This window comes from Pteronotus mesoamericanus, unplaced genomic scaffold (assembly GCF_021234165.1).
Source record: "Pteronotus mesoamericanus isolate MK-2021 breed Mesoamerican mustached bat unplaced genomic scaffold, CSHL_Meso_final scaffold_54, whole genome shotgun sequence".
Taxonomy (NCBI): Eukaryota; Metazoa; Chordata; class Mammalia; order Chiroptera; family Mormoopidae; genus Pteronotus; species Pteronotus mesoamericanus.
The window spans coordinates 52,895,387-52,902,974 of NW_026555321.1; the positions used below are offsets into that span (position 1 = coordinate 52,895,387).

Below are 7,588 nucleotides of genomic sequence, written 5' to 3' on the forward strand. Positions count from 1 at the left end.
ACACTACCCAAAGCAATCTATAGATTCAGTGCAATTCCTATCAAGATTCAAAAGACATATTTCACAGAACTAGAACAAATATTTTAAAAATTTATATGGAACCACAAAAGACCTCACATAACAACAGCAATCCTGAGAAAGAAGAACAAAGTTGGAGGGATCACTCGACCTAATATCAAACCATAGTATAAGGCCATAGGCCAAAACAGCCTGGTACTGGCATAAAAACAGACACATAGATCAATGGAGCACAGTAGAGAGCCCAGAAATAAGCCCACAGCTTTATAGTCAGTTAATAGATGAAGCAGGCACATACAATGGGCTAAAGGTAATTTATTGAATAAATGGTGTTGGAAAAATTGGACAGATACATGCAGAAAAATGAAACTAGACCACCTTCTCATGCCACACATAAAAATAAATTCAAAATGGATTAAAGACTTAAATGTTAGTCCCAAAACCATTAAAATCATAGAAGAAAAAACAGGCAGCAAAATCTTTGTTCATAGCAATATTTTTTCTTATGTATCTCTTTAGACAAGGGAAACAAAAGAAAAATAAACAAATGGAACTACATCAAACTGAAAAGTTTTTGCATAGGAAAGGGAACTATCAACAAAATAAAAAGACAACCCACAGAATGGGAGGCCATATTCACTGATACATCTGATAAGGGGTTAATATCCAAAATTTCTAAAGAACTTATAAAACTCAACACCAAAAAAACAAACAATCCAATTTAAAAAATGGACAAAGGACCTGAATAGGTACTTCTCCTAAAAGGATATACAGGAAAATATGTTCAATGTCACTAATCATCAGAGAAATGCAAATTAAAATCACAATGACATATCACCTCACACCTGTCAGAATGGTTATCATCAATAAATCAACAAACAGTGCTGATGAGGATGTAAAGAAAGGGAAACTCTTTTGCACTGTTGGTGGGAATGCAGATTGGAAAAGCCACTGCGGAGAGCAGTATGGAGATACCTCAAAAAATCAAAAATGGAACTGCCTTATGACTCAGTGATTCCCCTTCTAGGAATTTATCTAAAGAAACCCAAAATACTAATTCAAAAGAGCACTGCTATGTTTATTGCAGCATTGTTTACAATCGCCAAGATAAGGAAGCTGCCTGAGTGTCCATCAATAAATGAATGGATAAAACAATTATGCAATATGTACACAATGCATTTCTACTCACTGTAAAAAAGAAGAAAATTTTACCCTTCCCAACAGTTTAGATGAACCTGGAGAACATTATACTAAGGGAAATAGCCAGTCAGACAAAGAGAAATACCATATTGTTGGGAACTATCCTTCCTGTTTTCAGGGACTGTAGCTTCACCAACAGGCGAGAGGCCCCCAAGGCTGGAGCTGAGCAAGAAGGCCTTGTGAAAATAGGCCACTGAGGAGACAAAACCTGTCCCCTTGGCAGGGACGCAGCCCCTGACTCCCTTACATCACCTTGCTTAGCCCTGGAGGATGGCTGGTTGGTCAATGAAGGGTAAGACTGCTCAATAGCAGGGGAAACCTAAGACAGGCACAGTCGCATAGGGGCCATCAGGGAAGGACTTGGGGGACATAGAGAAGGGGCAAAAGACCCCCATCCCTCCGCTTTTTTTTGTCCTGGCCAGAGTCCTCATTCTATCTGAACGAAGTCTCTTTATCTCTTGGCTGCTCTGTTCCACCCGCCTGGCTCAGGCTTGAAACAATACTAAAGGCAGATACAGCCCTAAACTGGATCATGTGGTTCCTGGGGACAATTAGGCCTGGAAAAGGAATGTATTAAATCCTATGAAACTTTGCTAAGAATGCCCTTGAGTTAATGAGTACTGATGTTTGGGGTCAAGCATAGAATCTGATCAGTTTCCCAAATTTCAGGGCCGAACGGGTGCCACCCTGTCTACCAGACCCTGACCTGAGGCAAATCTCTTATATTCCTTCAATTGTTATCTATGATTTCTATCTGTTTTCTGTTAACACACCCTTTTGACATTGATTGATGAGCTTTGCATTCATGCTATATACCCCTGCACGTATTGTTCTCAATAAAAGCCACTTCAAGACAAGGGCTCCAGGAATCAAGATGGCAGAGGAGTGAGTGGAAGTCACACTCACCTCCTTCCAGGACCAACCTGTAATTACAACTAAATTGTGGAGAAATCACCTAAAACAAGCAACTGAACAATAGCAAGAGAGGAGCCTTATAACCTTGGAGACAGAAGAATAGGCTTTAGCGCAATCTAACTGGAAAGGAGTGCAGCAGAGACTCAAGAAGGCGGTGGGGCACCCATGGGTGGCAGCACCAAAAAGATATTGAAACGGCCAGTTGGATTCCCCTGAGAAGAGTGGGGTCTAAACCAAAAGCGGGGATCTCTAGCCTAAATCACCAGAGCCCAAAAAGTACACAGAAAACAGCCAGATGCAAAAAGCAGCAGGGTTGCTCTCTGCCAGATAGGCTGCTGGAGGTGCAAAGAACCTTTTAAAGGGTGAAAGAGGCAGCCATTGGCGCAGGGAAAGCAGAAGGTGATGGTGGGGCCTCTGCCATCTCTCTCCAGACAGGATGTAAGATTGTTCACCTATATTACAATTAAAGACAGAATACTACAGATCTTAACCAAGGCTATTGATCTATAGCATCAACATAAAAGTGAATTTTTTGAGAAACATGGAGAGAAAAGTATGAAAGCTGAAAAGAAAGCTATTTTTCTTCTTTCTAAATTGCAGAATGAATTACAAACAGACAAGCCAATTATCCCCTTGATTGAGAAGTTTGCTGATACTGACATATGGAATATCAACAGTCTTTTAAATGAAAGTGATGGAAAAGCAAGGGGGTTCTGCTCACCGTGGTTGTTCGTAGAATGTTACATGTGTTGTAGAATTATAGAAGCAGTGATCCAGAGGTTCTGAAGAAAATTCCAAAAAAGGAATTCCAAAAGTGCTTTGAGCAATGGCAGCATCCTCGGATAAGGGTGCACTCCCAAGATGACTGACTGGAAGGAGGCAGCAATCCTTTGGATGTATGCATTCTGTCCACTAGTCGATGACTTGGGTTTATTTAAAGAATCAAAAGAGCAAAACATGAGTCATAGGAACCTATCATGGCTTTATGTGTTCACCTGCAAGAGTTGATGAAAACTATTGAAGATCTAGGTGAAAATCAGCTAAAAAATGAGTTTTTTAAATTTCTTCAGATTTCACTGTGGGGAAATAAGTGTGATCTGTCTCTGTCAGGTGGGGAAACCCATTCTCAGAAGACCAACATAATAAATGCTTTGGAAGACCTAAAGCTTTTCATTTTAGTGAATGACATGGAACATCTTTGGTCATTACTTAGCAACTACAAGAAAATAAGAGAAAAAGTACCTATTATTAGGGTTGATAATGTTCTGGATAATTCTAGATTTGAACTTGTTACAGATTTAGTATTAGCCTACTTCTTGTTGTCTTCTAAACTGGCTACTGAGGTCGATTTTTATGGAAAAAGGATTCCATGGTTTGTTTCTGATACTACCATAAATGATTTTAACTGGTTAATCAAACAAGAAAAACATTCTGATCATAAGTGTGTATCCAAGTGTGGGGTTGACTGGGAAAACTATATTAAAATGAGCAGATGGGTTTACCATGACCATATATTTTGTACACTGCCTCATGAATTCTGTGCAATGTCTCAAGTTGCTCCTGACTTATATGCTGCACTACAGAAGACACATTTAATTTTATTCAAGGGAGATTTGAACTACAGGAAGTTGACAGGTGACAGAAAATGGGAGTTTACCATTCCATTCCATCAGGCCTTGAACGGCTTCCACCCTGCCCCTCTCTGCATTATCTGAACATTAAAAGCTGAAATTCAGGTTGGTCTGCACCCTGGGCAAGGTGAACAGCTCACAGCTTCTGAGCCCAACTGGATCAGCTGACCACTGATAAATATGGAGTATTTCAGTTTGATGGTCCATTTTGACTTGGCTTGGGAACTTTGACTTGTGTAGGAAGATCTGACAGGCAATTTTCATCCTCAGAAAAGCAGTGTGTGAATTTACTGACTGGATTGCTTTGCATTAGGTCTGGGAAGCTTGGCTTCTTGGTGCTCAGCTACACATGCTCTGGATGCTTTTCCCTCTGAACATTTTGCCCCATACATTGTTTTGGGGAGAGACAGATTAAGCTAGTTACAGATACTACATTTATGTTGGAATCTTAGTAACTTATTTCAAGGTAAATGCATATTTTAAAGTGGTTTTCATGAGTTTATTTTTAATTGGGCAGAAAGAATAGTATAAGTGAATAAGTTAACTTTTTAAAATATTTGATGCATGATATTTAATACCCTAGGAATCACGGAATTTTAACTTGATTTTGGGCTCTAGAAATAAGGACTCTATGAAAATATACATTGTAAATACACTTTGTAAAGAGACATTTCTTACAACTGTGATATTTGAACGCATGAAAGTAAAAATTACCTCATAAGTTCATTGTAATTTTGTCTTTACATTTTGTTTAATTTCAATAGCCTGTTTTATTTTCCTGCATTTGGATTTTGTTTGACCTTTAGAATGGATGCTAGGAAACAGAAAATTGAACAGAATGAAAGAATTGGTATTTGAAGAAAAATCTAATACCTTTTATATTCTATTTCTGATACCTATAATAAAATGAAATATATTGTTTTAACACATAAATGTTTTAAATGAACAGATTTTTATATTGTTCTGTAGTTCTAAAAATGCTTTAGAAAGAAAATAGCTTGTACACTGAATTTGAAGTTAGTTTGTTTTTATATTCTTACACATTTATTGGTGATTGACAGATCTTTAAAACAGTACCTTCCAGGTCAGTTTGTTTTGAAACTGAAGTTAGAAAAACCTGGATATGTTTTCTTGCACTAGAAAAATAAAATGAATTTTATTGAGGGAAGAAAAAAAAAGGGTCAATGCCAAAATTTTTATTTGCAAACACTTACCCTGGTCTCCTGCAAAAGTAGGGGCACAGTGGGCTAGAAACACCTGAGGAGAGACTAGGGAAGGAGGCTTTGGGGAGAGAATGGAGAGAGTAGCCAGCAGGATCGCAGTGCAGACTCCTCCCCCATATGGCAGCAGCATGAGAGGACCCACTAACCCTGCTCCCAGGAGGGACTCCGCCCCACCCTGAGCTGTCTAAGGCAGCCTGCTGGATGCAGAGTGACTAGATTAACAGCTGAAGGAGACAGCCACAGACAGTAGATTTCTTGAAGTCTCAAACAGACTGTCTAAGGTCAGACAGGGACGACATCTGACATCATCAGAGGCAGATCCAGAAAGTAAAAACAGCAGTCTCCAATCATAGAAGTTCACACCACAAAGTCAGAAAATCAAGACAGATCAACTTAATAATCAGAAGCAAAAGAGAAGAGTCTCACAAATACTGGGAAAACAAAGAAATACTCCCCGCAAAGGGAAAGGAGGAATCCCCACAAAGAAAACGAAATGAAATAGAGGCAAGTAAACTATCAGATATTGAGTTCCAAATAACGGTTCTAAAGAAGCTCAATGAGCTCAGTGAGCTCAGTGAGCTCAGAAAGAATTACCAAAAACTACAGGGAAACTATGAGAAACTTACTGCAGACTATATCAGCTTGGAAAAAGACATAGAAACCATCAATAAGAGACAAGAGGAAATGAAAAATACAATTTCTGAATTGAAGAACACAGTAGAAGGAATGAAAAACAAGCTAGATGAAACAGAAGGTTGAATCAGCGAGCTGGAGGACAAGGTAGAAAAAAGCTACCAGAGGGAGCAAGAAAATGAAAAAAGACTCAAAAAAATGAAGAGGCATTGAGGAAAATGCAGGACAACCTGAAACATAATAATATCCATACACTAGGGATACCAGAAGCAAAAGAAGATGAGGAAGGGATAGAGAACCTGTTTTAAAAAGTCATGATGGGAAACTTCCCTAATTTGGAGAGAAAAAAATCCCACAAGTCAAGGGAGAACAGGTGGTCCCATTCAAGAGGAACCCCAAGAGGCCCACTCTAAGACCCATCATCATTAAAATAGCAAATATCAAAGACAGAGAATCCTAAAGCAAGCAAGGGAGAAAGAGGTAGTTAACATATAAGGGAACCCCAACATGTCAAGCGGCTGACTTCTCAACAGAAACACTGCAAGCCAGAAGGGAGTGGCAAGAAATATTCCATGAAATGAAAAACAGAGGCCTGCAACCAAGACTGCTCTACCCAGCAAGGCTCTCAATTAAAATGGAAGGTAAAATAAGGAGTTTCCCTGACAAAAGAAGTCTAAAAGAATACACCTCCACCAAACCAGCCCTGCAAAATATGCTAAAGGGACTGCTTTAAGATGAAGAAAAAGAGTCTATGAATACTCAGTTCCTTTCAAAGTTGCCAATACTTGATATTACCAATATTTTTTTAACTTTGTGACTTTATATTTTTATAGATAAATACCTTAAAGATAAATATATTTTGTAATAATTCCTCACAAAAAGGTTGCTTTGAAAGTAAAGATAATTAATCTACATGTATATGATTGAAGATAAGCCAGTCTAGAAATAGGAAATTTTTTTTTACAGTTTTAATCAGTCATAGTTATTTCTTTTTTTTTAATTTATTTTTTCTAATACATTTGTCTCCGCCTACTCCCCACAACTTTTCCCTGCCCTCTCCCTCTTCTCCCTCCCTCAATCCTTCCCCACTTTGACTCTGTCCATGAGTCCTTGCTATATGTTCCTTGACTTGCCCCTTCCCTTCCTTTTCCCTGCCCACCCCAGAAAGCCCAGAAATAAGCCCAGGTCTATACAGGCAACTAATATTTGACAAAGGGGGCAGAAGCATAAAGTGGAGTAATAATAGCCTCTTCAACAAATGGTGTTGGGAGAGCCGGACGGCTACATGCAAAAAATTGAAATTGGATCATCAGCTGACACCATACACAAAAATAAACTCAAGATGGATAAAAGACTTAAATATAAGTCGCAACACCATAAAAGTCCTAGAGGAGAACATCAGCAGGAAACTCTCAGATATCCCATGCAGCAATTTTTTCACTGATATGTCGCCTAAAACAAGGGACATAAAGGAAAGAATAAACAAGTGGGACCTCATCAAAGTAAGAAGCTTCTGCACGGCTAAAGAAAACATTAGCAAAATGAAAAGGGAGCCAAGCATATGGGAAAATATATTCACTAATGATACATCAGATAGAGGTTTGATCTCCAAGATAAAGAACTCACTCGACTCCACTCCAAGAAGACAAATGATCCAATCAAAAAATGGGCAAAAGACCTGGGCAGACGCTTTTCTAAGGAGGAGATACAGAGGGCCCAGAGGCATTTGAAAGGATGCTCAGCACCACTAGCCATCAGAGAAATGCAGATCAAAACCACAATGAGGTACCACCTCACACCGGTCAGAATGGCCATCATAAACAGATCCACAAACAACAGGTGCTGGAGAGGCTGTGGAGAAAAGGGAACACTAGTACACTGTTGGTGGGAATGCAGACTGGTGCAGCCACTGTGGAAAGCAGTGTGGAATTTCCTCAAAAAGCTGAAAATGGAACTGCCTTTTGATCC

At 39.1% G+C, this 7,588-nt stretch overlaps 1 pseudogene; it reads left to right on the forward strand.

Annotated features, from left to right (window-relative positions):
* The first annotated feature begins 2,535 nt into the window (after positions 1 to 2,535).
* On the forward strand, positions 2,536 to 3,976 carry LOC129088146 (damage-control phosphatase ARMT1-like; annotated as a pseudogene).
* The last annotated feature ends 3,612 nt before the right edge of the window (positions 3,977 to 7,588 follow it).